An 11,990-nucleotide genomic window follows, 5' to 3' on the forward strand; every position below is an offset into this window, starting at 1 on the left:
TCTCAGTATATGAACACGTTGGATACATTTTCCATGTAGCTGGGACCCTGTATATGGACATGTTGGACTACTCTGCCATGTACCTAGCTCTCAATATATGGACACGTTTTACACATCTGCCATGTAGGCAGAACTCTGTATATGAAAATCGTGTGCTAATCTGCCATGTAGCTAGCTCTCTATATATAGACAAGTTGGACTCATCTGCCTTGTAGCTAGACCTCTGTATATGGAAATGTTACACTACCATGCCATGTAGCTAACCCTCTGTATATGGACATTTCTGACTCGTCTGTCATGTAGCTAGCTCTCTGTTCATGGATAAGTTGGATTGATCTGCCAAGTACGTAGCTCTCTGTATATGAACATATTGGATTTGTCTGCCATATAGCTATCTCTCAGTATATGGACACTTTAGACAAAACTGCCATGTAGGTAGAACTCTGTTTATGGAAGTATTGCACTACTCTGTGATTAAGCTAGCTCTGTGTATATAGATAGATTGGATTTATCTTCCTTGTAGCTAGAACTCTGTGTATAGAAATGTTGCAGTACCCTGCCATGTAGCTAGATCTCTGTATATGGACATTTTGGACTCTTCTGCCATGTAGCGAGCTCTCTGTATATGGATATATTGGATAGATCTGCCTAGTAGGTATCTCTCTGTATATGAACATATTGGACTTGTCTACCATGTAGATAGCTCTCAGTATATGGACACCTTGGAAACATCTGCCATGTAGCTAGAACACTGTATATGGAAATGTTGTACTACCCTGCCATATAGCTAGCTCTATGTATACGGACATTTTGGACTCTTCTGCCATGTAGTGAGCTCTCTGTATATGGATATGTTGGATAGATCTACATAGTAGGTATCTCTCTGTATATGAACATATTGGACTTGTCTACCATGTAGATAGCTCTCAATATATGGACACCTTGGACACATCTGCCATGTAGCTAGAACACTGCATATGGAAATTTTGCACTACCCTGCCATGTACGTACCTCTCTGTATATATACATTTTGGACTCGTCTGCCATGTAGATAGCTCTCTTTACATGGATATGTTACAGTGATCCGCGAAGTAGGTAGCTCTTTGTATATGAACATATTGGAGTTGTCTGCCATGTAGCTAGCTCTCAGCACATGGACATGTTGGACTCATCTACCATGGAGCTAGTACCCTGTATATGGACATGTTGGACATCTCTGCTATGTAGCTACCTCTAAGTGTATGGACACGTTGGACACATCTGCCGTGTACCTAGAACTCTATATATGGGAAAAGTTGCAATACTCTGCCATGTAGCTAGCTTTCTGTATATAGAGAAGTTGGACTCATCTGCCTTGTACCCAGAACTATGTATATGGAAATGTTTAACTAAAATGCCATGAAGCTAGCTCTCTGTATATGGACATTTTGGAATCGTCTACCATATAGCTAGTTAACTGTACATGGATATGTTGGACTGATCTGCCAAGTATGTAGCTCTCATTACATCGACACTTTGGACTCATCTGCCATATAGCTAGACTTCTGTATATGGAAATGTTGCACTACCCTGCCATGTAGTTAGCTCTCTGTATATAGACAACTTGCAGTCATCTGCCTTGTAGCTAGATCTCTGTATATGGAAATGTTGTCTTACCCTGCCATGTAGTTAGCTCGACGTTTTTTGGACATTTTGGACTCTTATGCCATGTTGCTAACTCTCAGTATATGGACACGATGGACTCATCGGTCATGTAGCTAGAACTCTGTATATGGAAATGTTGCACTACCTTGCTATGTAGTTAGCTCTCTGTATATAGACAAGTTCCAGTCATCTGCCTTGTAGCTAGAACTCTGTATATGGAAATGTTGCATTACCCTGCCATGTAGCTAGCTCTTCGTTTTTTGACATTTTGGACTCGTCTGACATGTAACTAGCTCTCTGTACATGGTTATGTTGGACTGATCTGCCATGTAGTTAGCTCTCTATATTTGAACATATTTTACTTATTTGCCATGTAGCTAGCTCTCAGTATATGGACATTTTGGACTCCTGTGCCAGGTAGCTAGGTCTCAGTATATGGACACGTTGGACATATATGCCATGTAGCTATAAGTCTGTATGTGGAAATGCTGCACCACTCTACCATGTAGCTTGCTCTCTGTATATAGACAAGTTGGACTCATCTACGTTGTAGAAAGAACTCAGTATATAGAAATGTTGCATTACTGTGCCATGTAGCTAGCTCTCTGTATATGGACATTTAGGACTCATCTGCCATGTAGCTAACTCTCTGTGCATGGATATTTTGGACTTATCTTCCATGTAGGTAGCTCTCAGTATATGGACACTTTTGACATATCTGTCATGTAGGTAGATCTCTGTGTATGGCAATGTTGAACTACTCTGCCATGTAGCTAGATCTCTGTATATAAACAAATTTGACTCATCTGCTTTGTAGCTACAATTATGTATATGGAAATGTTGCAATACGCTGCCATGTAGCTAGCTCTGTGTATATGGACATTTTGAATTTGTCTGCCATATAGCTAGCTCTCTGTACATGGATATGTTGGGCTTATCTGCCAAGTAGTTGGCTCTCTGTATATGAACATATTGGAAATGTCTGCCATGTAACTAGCTCTCAATATATGAACATGTTGGACTATTGTGCCATGTAGGTAGTCCTCAGTATATGGACTCGTTGGACACATCTACCATGTAACTTGAACTCTGTATGTGGAAATGCTGCACAACTCTACCATGTAGCCTGCTCTCTGTATATAGAAAAGTTGGACTCATCTACCTTGTAAATAGAACTCAGTATATAGAAATGTTGCACTACCCTGCCATGTAGCTAGCTCTCTGTAAATGAAAACTTTGGACTCCTCTGCCATGTAGCTAGGTCTCTTTACATGGATATTTTGGACTGATCTGCCATGTAGGTAGTTCTCAGTATATGGACACGTTTGACATACGTGTCATGTAGCTAGATCTCTGTATATAGACAAATTGGACTCATCTGCTTTAAAGCTAGAACTCTGTATATGGAAATGTTGCACTACCCTGCCATATAGCTAGCTCTCTGTATATGGAGATTTTGGCCTCTTCTGCTATATATCTAGCTCTCTGTACATGGATATGTTGGACTGATCTGCCATGTAGGTAGTTCTCAGTATATGGACACGTTTGACATATGTGTCATGTAGGTAGATCTCTGTATATAGACAAATTGGACTCATCTGCTTTAAAGCTAGAACTCTGTGTATGGAAATGTTGCACTACCCTGCCATGTAGCTAGCTTTCTGTATATGGAGATTTTGGCCTCTTCTGCTATATATCTAGCTCTCTGTACATGGATATGTTGGACTGATCTGCCAAGAAGGTAGCTATCTGTTTATGAACATACTGGACTTTTATGCCATGTAGTTAACTCTCACTATTTGAACACGTTGTACAAATCTGCCATGGAGCCAGAACTCTGAATATGGACATGTTTGATTTCTCTGCAATGCAGCTAGCTCTCTGTATATAGACAATTTGGATTCATCTGCCTTGTAGCTAGAACTCTGTAAATGGAAATGTTGCCCTACCTTGCTATGTACATAGCTCTCAGTATATGGACACGTTGGACATATCTACCATGTAGCTTGAACTATGTATATGGAAATGTTGCTTTACACGGCCATGTAGCTAGCTCTCTGTTTATAGACAAGTTGGACTCATCTGCCTTGTAGTTAGAACTCTGTATATGGCCATGTTGCACTACGCTGCCATGTAGCCACCTCCCTGTATATGGACATTTTGGACTCGTCTGCCATGTACTGATCTGCCAAAAAGTTGCTCTCTGTATATGAACATATTGGACTGGTCTGCTCTTTAGGTTGCTCTCAGTATATGGACACGTTGGACACATCTTCCATGTAGCTAGTGCCCTGTATATGGACATGTTGGATTATTCTGCCATGAAGCTAGCTCTCAGTATATGGACACGTTGGAGACATCTGCCATGAAGCTAGAACTCTTTACATGGAAATTTTGAACTACTCTGCCATGAAGCTAGCTCTCTGTATATAATCAAATTGGACTCATCTGCCTTGTAGCTAGAACATTGTATATGGAAATGTTGCACTACCCTGCCATGTCGCTAGCTCTCTGTATATGGACATTTTGGATTCATCTGTGATGTAGCTAGCTCTCTGTACATGAATATGTTGGACTCATCTGCCAAGTAGGTAGCTCTCTGTATATGAACATATTGGACTTGTCTGCCATATAGCTAGCTCTCAGTATATGGAAACATTGTACACATCTGCCATGTAGCAAGAACTCTGAAAATGGACAGGTTGGAGTACTCTGCCATCTAGCTAGCTTTCTGTATATAGACAAGTTGGACTCAATTGCCTAGTAGATAGAACTCTGTATATGGAAATATTGCCCTACCTTGCCTTTTAGCTAGCTTTCTGTATATGGACATTTTCGACCCATCGGCCATGATGCTAGCTCTCTGTACATGGATATGTTGGACTGATCTGAGAAATAGGTAGCTCTCTGTATAAGAAAATATTGGACTTGTCTGCCATGTAGCTAGCTGTCAGTATATGGACACGTTGGACATATCTGCCATGTAGCTAGAATGCTGTATACGGAAATGTTGCTCTACACTGCCATGTAGCTAGCTCTCTGTATATAGACAACTTGGACTCATCTTCATTGTAGCTAGGGCTCTGTATAAGGAAATGTTGCACTAGCCTGCTATGTAGTTAGCTCTCTGTATATTGACAGTTTGGACTCGTCTGCCATGTATCTAGCTCTCTATACATGGATATGTTGGACTGATCTGCCAAGAAGATAGCTATCTGTATATGAACATATTGGACTTGTCTGCCCTGTAGTTGGATCTCAGTATATTGACACATTGGACACATCTGCTATATAGCTACGACCCTGAATATGGACATGTTGGACTATTCTGCCATGCAACTAACTCTCTGTATATGGACGTTTTGGACTCCTCTGCCATGAAGCTAACTCTCTGTACATGGATATGTTGGACTGATCTGTCCAGTAGGTGTATTTCTGTATATGAACATAATGCACTTGTCTGCCATGTAGTTAGCTCTCTGTATATGAGCACCTTTGACACACCTGCCATGTAGCTAGAACTCAGTATATGGACATGTTGCACTACCCTGCCATGTAGCTAGCTCTCTGTATATGGACACTTTGGACTCATCTGCCATGTAGCTAACTCTCTGTACAAGGATATGTTGGAATGATTTGCCAAGTAGGTAGCTCTCTGTATATGAACATATTGGACTTGTCCTCCATGTAGGTGGCTATCAGTACATGGACACATTGGACCCGTCTGCCATGTAGCTAGTACCCTGAATATGGACATGTTAGACTACTCTGCCATGTAGCTAACTCTCAGTATATGGGCACGTTGGACACATCTGTCATGTTGCTAAAACTCTGTATATGGAAATGGTGCATGACCCTGCCATGTAGTTAGATTTGTGTATATAGACAATTTGGACTCATCTGCCTTGTATCTAGAACTCTGTATATGGAAATGTTGTACTACCCTGCCATGTAGGTAGCTCTCGGTATATGGACATTTTGGACTCCTCTGCCATGTAGCTAGCTCACTGTACTTGGATATGTTGGACCAATCTTCCAAATAGGTAGTGCTCTGTATATGAACATATTGGATTTGTCTACCATGTAGCTAGCTCTCAGTATATGGACACATTGGACACATCTGCCATGCAGCTACTACCCTGAATATGGACATGTTGGTCTACTCTGCAATGTAGCTAGCTTCAGTATATGGACACGTTGGACATATCCGCCATGTAGCTCGAACTCTGTATATGGAAATGTTGCATTATTCTGACATGTGGCTAGCTCTCTGTATATGCACATTTTGTATTCTTCTGCCATGTAGCTAGTTCTCTGTACATGGATATGTTGGACTGATGTGCCAAGTAGGTAGCTCTCTTTATATGAACATATAGGACTTGTTTGCCATGTAGCCAGCTCTCAATATATGGACAAGTTAGACACATCTGCCATGTAGCTAGAACTCTTTATATGGAAATGTTGCACTGAACTTCCATGTAGCTAGCTCTCTGTATATAAACAAGTTGGACACATCTGCCTTGTAGCTAGAACTTTATATATGGAAAAGTTGCACTACCCTGCCATGTGGCTAGCTCTCTGTATATGGATGTTTTGGACTCATCTACCATGAAGCTAGCTCTCTGTACATGGATATGTTGGATTGATCTACCAATTAGGTTGATCTTTGTATATGAACATATTGCACTTGTCTGCCATGTGGATAGCTCCTGTATAAGAGCACCTTTGACACATCGCCATGTAGCTAGAACTCAGGATATGGACATGTTGCACTACCCTGTCATGTAGCTAGGTCTCTGTATATTTAAATTGTGGTCTCATCTGCCATGTAGCAAAATCTCTGTACAAGGATATGTTGGCCCGATCTGCCAAGTAGGTAGCTCTCTGTATATGAACATATTTGGCTTGTGTGCCAGGTAGATGGCTTTCAGTATATGGACAAGCTGGACATATCTGCCATGCAACTAGTACCCTGAATATGAACATGTTGGACTACTCTGCCATGTACCTAGCTCTCAGGGTATGGACACATTGGACACATCTGCCATATACATAGAACTCTGTATATGGAAATGTTGCATTACTCTGTCATGTAGTTACCTCTCTGTATATAGACAAGTTGGAATCATTTGCCTTGTACCTAGAACTCTGTGTAAGGAAATGTTTCACTACCCTGCCATGTAGCTAGCTTTCTGTATATGGACATTATGGACTCATCTGCCCTATAGCTAGCTCTCGGTACATGGATATGAAGGGCTGATCTGCCAAGTAGGTAGCACTCTGTATATGAAAATATTGGAATTGTCTGCCATGTAGCTAGATCTCAGTATATGGACACATTGGGAACATCTGCTATATACCTAGAATTCTTAATATGGACATATTGGAGTACTCTGCCATATAGCTAGCTCTCTGTATATTGACACGTAGGCCACATCTGCCATGTAGTTAGAACTCTGTATATGGAAATGTTGCACTACCCTGACATGTAGCTAGCTCTCTGCATATGGATATTTTCGACTCGTCTGCCTTGTAGATAGCTCTCTGTACAAGGATATGTTGGGCTGATCTGCCAAGTAGTTTGCCCTCTGTATATGAACATATTGGACTTGTCCGCCATGTAGGTGGCTCTCAGTATACGAACACGTTGGACCTATCTGCCATGTAGCTAGTACCCTGAATATGGACATGTTGGACTACTGTGCCATGTAGCTAGCTTTCAGTATACGGCACGTAGGACACATCTGCAATCTTGCTAGAACTCTGTATATGGAAATGTTGCATGACCCTGCCATGTAGTTAGATCTCTGTATATAGACAAGTTGGACTCATCTGCCTTGTAGCTAGAACTCTGTATGTGGAAATGTTGCACTACCCTGCCATGTAGCTAGCTCACTGTATATGGATATTTTGGACTTGTCTGCCATGTAGCTAGCTGTCTGTACATTGATATGTTGAACTGATCTGCCAAGTAGGTAGCACACTGTATATTAACATATTGGACTTGTCTACCATGTAGCTAACTCTCAGAATATGGACACATTGGACACATGTTCCATGTAGCTAGAACTCTATATAGGGAAATGTAGCACTACCCTGCCATGTAGCTAGCTCTCTGTATAGGTGCATTTTAGACTCGTCTGCCATATCCTAGCTTTCTGTACATAGATATGATGGACTGATCTGCAAAGTAGATAGCTCTCTGTATATGAACTTATTGGACTTGTCTACCATGTAGCTAGCAGTATATGGACACGTTGGACACATCTGCAATGTAGCTTGATCTCTGTATATGGAAATGTTGCACTAAGATGCCATGTAGCTAGCTCTCTGTATATAGACAAGTTGGATTCATCTGCCTGGTATCTAGAACTCTGTATATGGAAATGTTGTACTTACCTGCCATGTAGCTAGCTAGCTGTATATGTACATTATGGACTTGTCTGCCATGTAGCTAGCTCTCTGTACATGGATATGTTACACTGATCTGACAAGTAGGTATCTTTCTGTATATGAACATATTGGACTTGTCTGCCATGCAGCTAGTTCTCAATATATGGACACCATGTACACATCTTCCATGTAGCTAGAACTCTGTATATGGTAATGTTGCACTACCCTGCCATGTAGCTAGCACTTGGTATATGGACAATTTGTACTCGTCTGAAATGTAGCTAGCTCTCTGTACATGGATATGTTACACTGATATTAGAAGTTGGTAGCTCTCTGTATATGAACATATTGGACTTGTCTGCCATGTATTTAGCTCTCTTTATATGGACATTTCGGACTCATCTGCCATGTAGCTAGCTCTCTGTACATGGATATGTGGGACTGATCTGCCAAGTAGTTAGCTCTCTGTATATTAACATATTCGGTTTGTCTGCCATATAAGTGGCTCTCAGTATTTGGACACATAGGACACATCTGACATGTAGCTAGAACTCTGTATATGGAAGTGTTGCACTACTCTGCCATGAAGCTAGCTTTCTGTACATAGACAAGCAGGACTCATCTGCATTGTAGGTAGAAGTCTGTGTATGGAAATGTTGCCCAACCTTGCCATGTAGTTAGCTCTCTGTAAATGGAGATTTTTGACTCATCTGCCATGTTGCTAGCACTCTTTACATGGATATCTTGGACTGATATCAGAATTAGGTAGCTCTCTGTATATGAAAATATTGGCTTTGTCTGCCATGTAGCTAGCTCTCAGTATATGGACACATTGGACACATCTGCCATGAGCTAGAACTCTGTATATGGAAATGCTGCTCTACACTGCCATGTAGCTAGCACTCTGTATGTAGACAAGTTGGACTCATCTGCCTTGTAGCTAGAACTCTGTATATGGAAATGTCGCACTACCCTGCCATGTAGCTAGCTAACTGTATATGGACATTTTGGACTCGTCTGTCATGAATCTAGCTCTCTGTACATGGAAATATTGGAATGATCTGCCAAGAAGGTAGCTCTTTGTATATGAACATATTGGACTTGTCTGCCATGTAGGTGCCTCTCAGTGTATGGACATGTTGGACACATCTACCATGTAGCTACTCCCCTGAATATGGACATGTTGGACTATTCTGCCATGTAACTAGATCTCTGTATATGGACATTTTGGTCTCATCTGCCATGAAGCTATCTCTCTGTACATGGATATGTTGGAATGATCTACCAAGTAGGTAAATCTCTGTATATGAACATATTGCACTTGTCTGCCATGTAGGTACCTCTCTGTATATGAGCACCTTTGACACATCTGCCATGTGGCTAGAACTTTGTATATGGACATATTACACTAGCCTACCATGTAGCAAGCTCTCTCTACAGGGACATTTTGTACTTGTCTGCCAAGTAGGTAGCGCTCTGTATATGAACATACTGGACTTCTCTGCCATGTAGCTAGCAGTATATGGACACGTTGGAAAAATCTACCAAGTAGCTTGAACTCTGTATATGGAAATGTTGCACTACGATGCCATGTAGCTAGCTCTCTGTATATAGACAAGTTGGATTCATCTGCCTGGTAGCTAGAACTCTTTATATGGGAGTGTTGCACTACGCTGCCATGAACTAGCTCTCTGTATATGGATATTTTGGACCCGACTGCCACGTAGCTAGCTCTCTGTACATGGATATGTTACACTGACCTGCCAAGTAGGTAGCTCTCTGTATATGAACATATTGGACTTGTCTGCCATGTATGTAGTTCTCAATATATGCACATGTTTTACTCATCTGTCATGTATCTAGTACCCTGTATATGGACATGTTGGACAGCTCTGTCATGTAGCTAGCTCTCAGTGTATGGACACATTGGACACATCTGCGATGTACCTGGAACTCTGTATATTGAAATGTTGCACTACTCTGCCATTTGGCTAGCTCTCCATATATAGACAAGTAAGACTCATCTGCCTTGTGCCTATATCTCTGTATATGCGAATGTTGCACTACCATGCCATGTAGCTAGCTCTCTGTACATGGATAGGTTTAACTGATCTGCCTAGTAGGTAGCTCTCTGTATATGAACATATTGGACTTTTCTGTCATGTAATGGGCTCTCTCAGTATATGGACACAGACAAATCTGCCATGTAGCTAGAACTCTGTTTATGGAAATGATACACTACTCTGTCATGTAACTAGTTCTCTGTATATAAACAAGTTGGACTCATCTGCCTTGTAGCTAGAACTTTGTATATGGCTATGTTGGGCTATCCTGCCATGTATATGGACGTTTTGGACTCATCTGCCATGTAGGTAGCTATCAATATATGGACACCTTGGATACATCTACCATGTGGCTAGAACACTGTATATGGAAATGTGGAACTACCGTGCCATATACCTAGCTCTGTACACATGGATATGTTGGACTGATATGCCAAGTAGGTAGCTCTCTCTATATGAACATATTGGACTTGTATGCCACATAGCTAGCTCTCAGTATATGGAAATGTTGGACACATCTGCCATGTAGATAGGACTCTGTATATGGAATTGTTGCACTACTTTTCTCTGTAGCTAGCTTTCTGTATATAGACAAGCTGGACTCATCTGCCTTGAAGCTAGAACTCTGTATGTGGAAATGATGCACTACCTTGCCATGTAGCTATCTCTCTGTATATGGACTGTTTGTACCCATGTACCATGTAGCTAGCTCTCTGTACATGGATATGTTGGACTGATCTGCGAAGTAGGTAGCTCTCTGTATATGAACATATTCGACTTGTCTGCCATGCAGGTGGCTCTCAGTATATGGGCATGTTGGACACATCTGCCACGTAGAAAGTACCTTGAATATGGACTTGCTGGATTTCTCGGCCATGTAGTTAGCTCTCAGTTCATGGACACGTTGGACACTTCTGCCATGTAGCTAGAACTCTGTATATGGAAATGAGGCACTACTCTACCATGTTGCTAATTCTCTATATATAGACAAGTTGGAATAATCTGCCTGTAGCTAGAACTCGGTATATGAATATGTTACACGATTTGCGAAGTATGTAGCTCTCTGTATATGAACATATTGCACTTTGGTGCCATGTAGTTAGCTCACAGTATATGCATATGTTGGACTCATCTGCCATGAAGCTAGTATCCTGTATATGGTTATATTGGACTACTCTTCCATGTAGCTAGCTCTCAGTGTATGGATACGTTGGACATATCTGTCATGTACCTAGAACTCTGTATATGGAAATGTTGCACTATTCTGCCATGTAGCTAGCTCTCTGTATATATACAAGTTGGATTCATCTGCCTTGTACCGAGAACCCTGTATAAGGAAATGTTGCAGCACACTGCCATGTAGGTAGCTGTGTGTATATGGACATTTTGGTCTCCTCTGCCATGTAGCTAGAGCTCTGTACATGGATATGTTAAAATGATCTGTGAAGTAGGTAAGTCTCTGTAAATGAAAATATTGGACTTGTCTGCCATGTAGCCCGCTCTGAGTATATGGACATGTTGGACTCCTCTGCTATATAGCTAGTACCCTGTCTATGGACATGTTTTACTACTCTGCCATGTAGCTATCTCTCAATGTATGGACACGTTGGACAAATCTGCCATGTAGTTAGATCTCTGTATATGAAAATGCTGCACAACTCTGCCATGTAACTAGCTCTCTGTATACTGACAAGTTGCAGTCATCTGCCATGTAGCTAGATCTCTGAATATGGAAATGTTGTACTACTCTGCCATGTAGCTAGCTCTCTGTATATAGACAAGTTTGACTCATCTGACATTTAGATAGAACTATGTATATTTTTCAATAACATCATATGGATGTGAAAGCTGGACGGTGAATAAGGAAGATCGTAGAAGAATTGATGCCTT

The sequence above is a fragment of the Chrysochloris asiatica genome, unplaced genomic scaffold (assembly GCF_000296735.1).
Source record: "Chrysochloris asiatica unplaced genomic scaffold, ChrAsi1.0 scaffold00152, whole genome shotgun sequence".
Lineage (NCBI taxonomy): Eukaryota > Metazoa > Chordata > Mammalia > Afrosoricida > Chrysochloridae > Chrysochloris > Chrysochloris asiatica.